Source organism: Cyanistes caeruleus, chromosome Z (genome assembly GCF_971803275.1).
Source record: "Cyanistes caeruleus chromosome Z, bCyaCae1.hap1.1, whole genome shotgun sequence".
NCBI lineage: Eukaryota > Metazoa > Chordata > Aves > Passeriformes > Paridae > Cyanistes > Cyanistes caeruleus.
In genome coordinates this window covers 56,526,821-56,534,996 of record NC_141732.1, presented here as the reverse complement: position 1 = coordinate 56,534,996, position 8,176 = coordinate 56,526,821, and the positions used below count along the sequence as shown (strand labels likewise).

The 8,176-nt window shown below is 41.0% G+C and overlaps 1 protein-coding gene across 1 annotated transcript in view; it reads left to right on the top strand.

Moving 5' to 3' along the window:
• ENC1 (ectodermal-neural cortex 1) overlaps positions 1-8,176 on the top strand; it is a 41,432-nt gene that overhangs the window by 720 nt on the left and 32,536 nt on the right. The window lies entirely within an intron of this gene.

Genomic DNA, 8,176 nt, shown 5'->3' with positions numbered 1-8,176 from the left:
GTAAGAGGCGTGGGGGGGCATTTTGCTGTGGGTGTTTCACGCTCCTCTGAGGGGTTTTCTCACATAAAAAACCTCTTAGCGCCCAAAGAAGTGCCACGAAGATGGTGGTGGGTCTAGGCGGGAAGCTGTATGAGGAGCGGCTGAGGTCAGTTCGTCGCCTCAGGCTGGAGGAGACTGAGGGGAGACCTCACTGGTTTTCAACATTCTCGTGAGGGAAAGCAGAGCGGCAGGTCCCGATCTCTTCACTCGGATAACTAGTGACAGGACTTGAGGTAACAGTATGCAGCTGAGTTAGGAGAAGCTCACGTTATTATCAGGAAAAGGTTCTTCACACACAGGGTGGTTGGGCAATGGAACAGCTCCCCAGGGAAGTGGTCACAGCACCAAGCCTGACAGAGTTCAAGAGCCATTTGAGCAATACTTTCAGGCACAGTGTGATTCATGGGACTATCCTGTTCAGAGCTGGGAATTGGACTTCACTGATTGGATGCATCCCTTCCAACTCAGCATATTCCATGACTTCCCATCAGCTGGCACCATGAGGTCCTACACATGACACTGCCCTACAGAATAAGGGAGCGTGGCTGGGCCAGCTTAATTTCTGTATGGAAAGGGTGTGATTCAGGCCACACTTTTATGAAGGAAATACTCTGCATATCTTGTACTGCTACAAAACAATTTCAATCTCAGCAGAAACTACTTTTTCACAGGCTTTCTATAGAAAATGTTACAGGCTATATGGTGAATAAGCAGGAGTCCGAGTTGCAGTGAAGTGTTTTAGCCTTTAACCAAACCTGGAGTTTTGGCCAATCTCAATGCAAACTTGGGGTAGTTGTTCTGAAGGGTTTGAGAAGAAGGCAAATGAAGCACTTCAAGACTGGAAGTGTTAGTGGCGAGGAATTCAGTCTTTATGACACTTCTAATTGAATGGTTAATTCAAACACTGCAGTGTCATTGTTGTTGCTTTGGCTGATGCACCAGTTAAACCCACAGCAATTATTCAGGGAGCTGGCACCTGCACTCTGCTACTGTGGGGTAGCTGAGGAGCTAGTCAGCCATCCTGAAAGGGATGGATTACAAAATATCCCAGTTTTGCCATTTGCTATGCCCAACCATACAAGTGGCGTGCAAAGGCTTAATGGAAAGTGTTTGATGCAGGCTAGCCATAGCAGAATGTTATTTAATCTTGTAATGCTAATTTGATATCACCTAATTCTTTATTAGGTGATAAAAAAAAAAAGAGGCACAGCAGCACATGACACCTGCAAGCCTGCCCTCCTGCCCCTGCATGCTAGAAGACACATGAAAATGGCAGTGCTGTCTTTTCCGGTGCTCTCAATTGTCTCTCAAGAGACAATTGTAACACACTACTCTTCAAGCTGTGGCCGAGGTTTTCAGCCACCTGTTATGTATATCTTATATCTCTTTCCTTTGCCTGGTGTGATTGTCTCTTCAGCTGTGTTGATTAACCTGCTGCCTACCTCTGTTCATCCTTTAAGACATATTTAGAAATTATGGATTATTTCATAGGTTTCTTTGACATATCTGAGAGATCAGTAAACTCTCAGGGAAAGAGAGGATAAGTAGCTGCCATTGCAGGGGAGACTGTAAGAAACTAAACTAAATCTTCTGTTTACAGGTAAGTATTAACTGGCCTGGCCACCCCTAAGGTAATTCTTAAGATACTAAGGTAATTCTCAAGACAGAATTTTTTCTTTCAGTTGTTTTCAGTGGAAGCAGAGCAGGTCTGTTTTATACCAATGAATTGTGCCTATTCATTAGTCATGTAATGAATATTCATCTAATCATTTATTATTATCATGTTTTAAAATACTCTGTGCACAAAACAATAATTAAATTAATTTTGCTTTTTTTATCTTCTCTGGGTAGATTTTCTGATGATCAGTAAAGAGTAAAGGTAGTCTTTCCTTGTGTAAGTCCATGAATATAGTTTCTTTCTTTTACCCATTGGTATACTGGACAAAATAGTAGAAATTTGGTATCTTAGAGATATTTATATATCTGCCATTTTTACTTTAATTTGGCCACTGGGATTTAAAAATTGCTGGATGGACTACTCAGACATAAATATGCTATTCTCATTTTCTAAGGAAACCTTGCTATAGGTATCTAGACAATCTAAGTCTGCACTGGCGTTTTTAGACATTTAGGTTTAAAGTGTTATGATGTAACTCAGTTTGATGTTGCATTTTAGGATTGGTTCTAAGCTCACAGTAGAGGATAAGCAGGATGCATAGAATTGAAGAGTACTGGACTGCAGGCTGTAGTTGTTCTCTTCAGGGGGCAGGTGATCTCAGTGGGTTTTCCACTGAACACAGCAGAACAATGAAACTGCAGAGCTAGGACTGTAATTGTTTCCAACATTATGCACAAAAAAAAAAATAGTGTGCTTCATACTCTAAAAATACACACACACAAAAAAAAAGAGCTCCAGTATCAACTCAAAATCTTGAATATTGAAATCCACCATACTTTATCCTTAGCCTGTTCTCTAAGTTTGTTGTTGTGCTTCTTAGAGAAATGGATTTTGATCTTTCTTTATTGTTGACATTTTGCCTAGATTGTAAACTGTGTTAGAATGGGAATGTACTCTTACTTAGGCTTGTAAAGACTTACATGGTTTTATAGGTTATACATATACATTGAATGAGTGCTAAAGTACTATTTTGTGTTTTTGTGAAAAAATTGAAAAGTGCAATCATGAGTTATTCAGATCAGGAACTTGAATCCCCTGGTTCTACCAGAGATGGCTTTTCCATTCCCCAAGATAAAAGTTACATGCCATTTAGTTGCAGACTAATCCCTTCTGAAACCAGGAGGAAAATTGCTACAGTAAAAAACCATGGTAAATGCAGCTGAGCTTGACTTCTACAACAGAATTGTAGATTCCTTCACACACATTCCTATGTTAAACAGGAAAAAAAATCGAAAAAACAAACAGTAGTTTTGGACATTAGGAATCTCTAAAATTCACCCCGCTAACAAAAATGGTGGAATTGGGCTGCACAACAGTAGTTTCTATGGAATGAAGGTCTTCCATTTCTGTAGGTCTCAGTTCTTGCAGTTTTTCTGTGGCTACAACAGCCACTTCAAAGTGATAGGAGATCTCTCAGCAATGTTTTCTGGTGTGCCAATAAATGTTCCATATAGTCTCTGCTGTTGACTTCTTATTTGAGAAATAACAAAGCAGCATAGAGGAAACAGTGACTTGCTACCACTGAGTAATATTTTCTGGCCACTGTAGTCTGGTCAACATGTGGGAATGTTACTACCCAGTAGACTAGGGTGTGAATTGAGACCTGACTGGGAATTGCACATCAGTGTCTCATGAAGACATTTCAAGAGTATGTTAAAAGTTCATCCATTAAATTTTGAAAGAAATTCATCACAGTTAATGAAAAGTATGACTTCTCTCCATTATTTGGAAACCAGGTGATATTTTATTTGCTGCATTGCCAAGCTAAACTAAATTCTTAAGTTACCTGAAACTGACAGATCACAAGTAAATTTTTTTTTACCATGGTTGTAATAAGTTCTGCCGTTCTACTATCTGAATAGTGGAACATATGAAGAATACATATCCTTTGCAGATGGGATGGAGGCTTTCCACGCAGCTGATTACTTGCTAGGTACATGGCACAGGGTACCTCAGACGAAGGTCTTGTCTACAAGGGGTGTTGTGACTGAATAAAGTAGGATGATAATTTCCTATTACATATAGCTGCTGACAATAATTTTGCATAGGGAAAGTTTGTGAAGATTCTGCAGTTTGGAAATGAAATAAACTTCTCTCGGGGGCTGCAGTTTAGAAATGAAACAAACTTCTAGCAGGGAGTCCCTTCTTACAGTCTAAGTTCCTAACCTAGCTTGCACCTAGTCTTCTGTATGGTTATTGTATGCCCACATTTTTCCAAATATATGTTCTTTTTCATCCTATCCACTATGTATAGATATATTTTTATGGATGTCTTTTATAAATTAGGAGTTTCCAGGCACCAATTACATCTAGAAGGCTGGAAACCCTGAAGACCTAGAAATCCTGTGGGTGACCAATGAGTGCTTGATCGGTGTAGAACTGTCTGACTTTGTTTGTTGGCTGAAGAGAATTTCCAAGTGGAAGATAATACATGAGGTGTCTGTGAGCTACTCACTGAGAATGTCGGTGTTGATGTTGACATACATAATTAGGGATTAGAACTAATGAAAACAGGATGTTTAAATGATGTAACTTCAAGGAAACTCACAGGCTGAAAATGTTTCAAATAATAGCAAGGACAGTTTGTGAATGGATGCACATGCCAGCTACATGATTAGTGTAAGTAGGTGAACCAGCTAGAAAGCAAATTGTGGACACAGCATATATAATACACATTCTTTTGTAAAGGGAATTGTGGTTTAGGCTGCCAGCCTCATTGTGTTCTACTGTCTGACTACTTTTTGTATTTGTTATGTTGTTTGGATAGAAAGAAATCTGAATGATTCTAGTACTGGGTCAGGTCTGTGGCTTCAGTGCCTAAGCCCCTAGAAGGTATGAAAAACATGTTGGGAGAAAGTGCAGACATATGCTAGATGCAGAAAGGTTCTAGGCTACTGGGTGGCTATAAAACTCATGGTCCTTCGTTGATTTGTCTTTTTTGTTTCACAGCTGATTGGGAGTTCTGTGAAAGTGAGGTCTGGAGCAGTGCTGCCTCTGGGCTTGGTGACTTCAGATTCACGGAATCTGAAAGATTCATGAAATCTCCTACTCTGATAGAGATATTTGCTGTTTGCAAATAGATTGCTCTGGCACCTTTGGTTCATCAGCACTGGTTCTTTGGTCTGCAACAATTGCAATTGAGATACCAGAAGGAGAAAAAGGCTGAGTAAAGCCTTTTCTACAGTCTGTTTTGAGTAATGTTTTGTGCCTGTTCAGTAACTGCTTATTTCTAAAAGTGCTTTGGTCATCACTGCAGACACAGTTAGTCAAGTAGGACATAGTAGAGCTGTCCTTAGGACTAGAAGTGTGTGAAAAAATTCACAACACCAGAGGTTTATATCCAGAAAGGAAACAGAGCAGTCCAGTAACTTTATTCACTTTATGTAACTTCATATACAGCAGACGCAATGGGGCATTCCCCTGGGATCTCTCAAAATTGTTGGGGGACACAGCCCCCTTTTTATCCTGAGTTTCTGGCCACATCACTCTCTTCATTTCCCCATTGGCTGAGGTACTATACACACCTTCTTTTTTTTCCTTTTCTTTTTTTTTTTTTTTTTTTGTCTTTTATAACAAAACACTAAGAGTGGAGTGCAGAGTGCTTGCAAGTTTGGCGATTTCTTTAATAGTCAAAGAGGACAATGTCTATACAGAGAGGTTTGATTGACTGATTTATATCTAATTATTATGGAGAAAGATGACAAAATCTTTTCCTCCCTTCTGAAGCCATGTCTTCATCAGTAGGTGGTGCTATGCTCTCACTGCATCAGTGTCTCTTGTTCCTGGGGACTTCACCCTGGAAGTGTAGCTACAGGCGTGATGGCAACAACAATTAGTCTCCTCTGCACATCTTGTTAGCTGATTACAAACCATCCCAGGATTCTATTCACATAGTTTTTTGCTGAATTGCTCCATACTATACTTATACAGCAAAATGAAAATTACTGCATTTTGTCACTGCAGAAATTCATACAAATCAGGTGTGTACTTAACTACTCTTTGTATTCTGTGTAGTTAACATTCAAATTGAGTGATTACAGAATAATAGGAATCCCGGTGTATATTGGTAAGTCTGTGTCCTCTTTAGGGACACTAGAAGAACTTTCCAGTGGCAATGAAAAACTAAAACTGATATGTTTAGAGAGGCAAGAAATAAAATTATTATTTCTCAGGACCTGAGCAGATCTTGTTTTGTTTCTGTCTCCTTTCTTGCTGTCAATGAAAATCTTAAACTTAGAAAAAATTAAATTGTTGTGGCCTTGGAAAATTTTCATCTCTTTTTCCTAATTTTACTCTGGAAACTTAAGTCCCCACTAAACAAACACAGTGTTTTCAAGTGGAGACCCACTGGTTTGGTCTGTTGTGATGAAATATCCAATTTATGGACAGTACAATTTAGTCAGAGAGGGTGACATGCCTGCAGGTACAACTTCAGAAAGACTTTGAGAAACTTAAGGATTGGGCTAACAGAAAGCTCATTAACTTTAGTGCCCTGTGCATAAGAACAGGCTGGTTGGTAACTTCTTCAGTGCACACTGAAACAAACTCTCCGGAGAGGCTGTGGTGTTTGATCCATAGGGAGTTGGAGCTTGGCACGATAAGGCTGAAGCTGTCCTCATCTGGTGTTGCTGTTAATCCATTTTGGGCAGTGTTGCTGCTGAAGATGAATAGATCACATGGACACAGGTCGAGGTGTGGTGAAAAGAAGAGAGTTTATTTTTCCTCCCAGGATTTATAGACTTCTGACCATGGCCAGGGATTGGATGGTCAGGATAACACTTTCTCACTGCACTGGCTATGAGAGATGCCCATCACAGGACGTGTAACAGAAAGAATGTACAAATATCTATGCTTACAGTTACTGTCCTGGGAAAGTCCTTAGAAAACTATGTTAGCAAGCTCAGAAGCTGAGTTTTCAGGGCGACAGGACAGAAGTCCTTTCCTGGTCATACTCCTTCAGCCATGTTGTTTTGGCTTAGTGCCAGCTACAGTATATCTATGTTACACACTATATTTAAATGTGCACTGGTTAATGAGGGCAATTTGTATGACATAAAAGTTTCTAGGAGCAGTAACAGTAATGATATTGTCTTCTGTCCACCTTGGATACCCTAAGACATATTCATCTGCTCTATGACACCTGGCCATGCTGTGCCTCTCTCTGCTGCAGCTGAACAGAGGGACCCTACAGCTTCACTGTTGTATGCTGGGGAAGGTAGGGTTTACTAAAGCTGGTCTGGACATGGAACAAAGCTATGACTGCAGTTATGTTGTCCTGGAAGAGAAGTAAGTTTTTTTGGAGATCAAAAGAGAAGGACAGAAAAGAGTGCATGTGTCACTCAGTGCTCCAGTTTTTCTAAGTCCCATACATCAGGTTCTGGCTCAAGGGCAGTAAGATCACCTAGCAAGTAAAGGATTAGTGAAGGGTAAAAGGAGGAGGTGCTCCAAAAATGGAATGCTTATGTTGCTCTTTCCGTTGTAAAGGACTCTGTTCTGCATGACGTCTTTGTTGCAAAACTGGAGAGATGTGGATTGCATGGGTGGATCACTTGATGGATAAAGAATTGGCTGGATGGTCACACTTAAAGGGTTGCAGCCTATGGTTTGATGTCCAACTGGAGACCAGTGATATCTGGAATTCCTCTGGCAGGGGTTAGTATTGTGACTGTCCCTGTTTAAAATATTTGTTGGTGACACAGACAGTGGGATTGACTGCAATCTCAGCAAGGCTGCCAACACCAAGCAATGTGGTGCAGTTGATATATTGCAGGGCAGGGATGCCATCCAGATGGACCTTATTAGTCTTGACAGCTAACAAGGGTCCATGTAAATCTCATCAAGTTCAACAAGGTCAAATGCAAGGTACTACATCTCGTAATCCCAAGCATAAGTACAGGGGCGGTTGAGAATGTATTAACAATAGATTTGAGTCAAAATACTTGGGGGTGCTGGTGGTTGAGAGACTGGACATGACCCAGCCATGGGCACTCCCAGCCCAGAGTGCCAAAAGTGTCCTGGGCTGCATCCAGAGCAGCGTGGGCAGCAGGGCCAGGGAGGGGATTCTGCCCCTCTGCTCTACTCTGCTGAGACCTCACCTGGAGCACTGGGGCCTCCAGCATAAAAAAAGGCATGTGCTTGTTGGAGTTAGTCCAGATGATGGCCATGGAGATGATCACAGGAACTCCTCTCCTATGAAGACAAACTGAGAGTTGGGGTTATTCAGCCTGGAAAAGAGAAGGCTCTTGGGAGACCTTAGAACATCATCCAGTACATAAAGGGGGCCTACAAGTGAGGTGGAGAGGGACGTTTTACAAAGGCACGTAGATAGGACAAGAGGGAATAGCTGTAAAATGACAGAGGCTAGGTTTAGATTAGACATTAGAAATAAATCCTTCACTGTAAGGGTGCTGAGACACTAGAACAGCTTGCCTGGACAAGTTGTGGATGCCCCATCCCTGG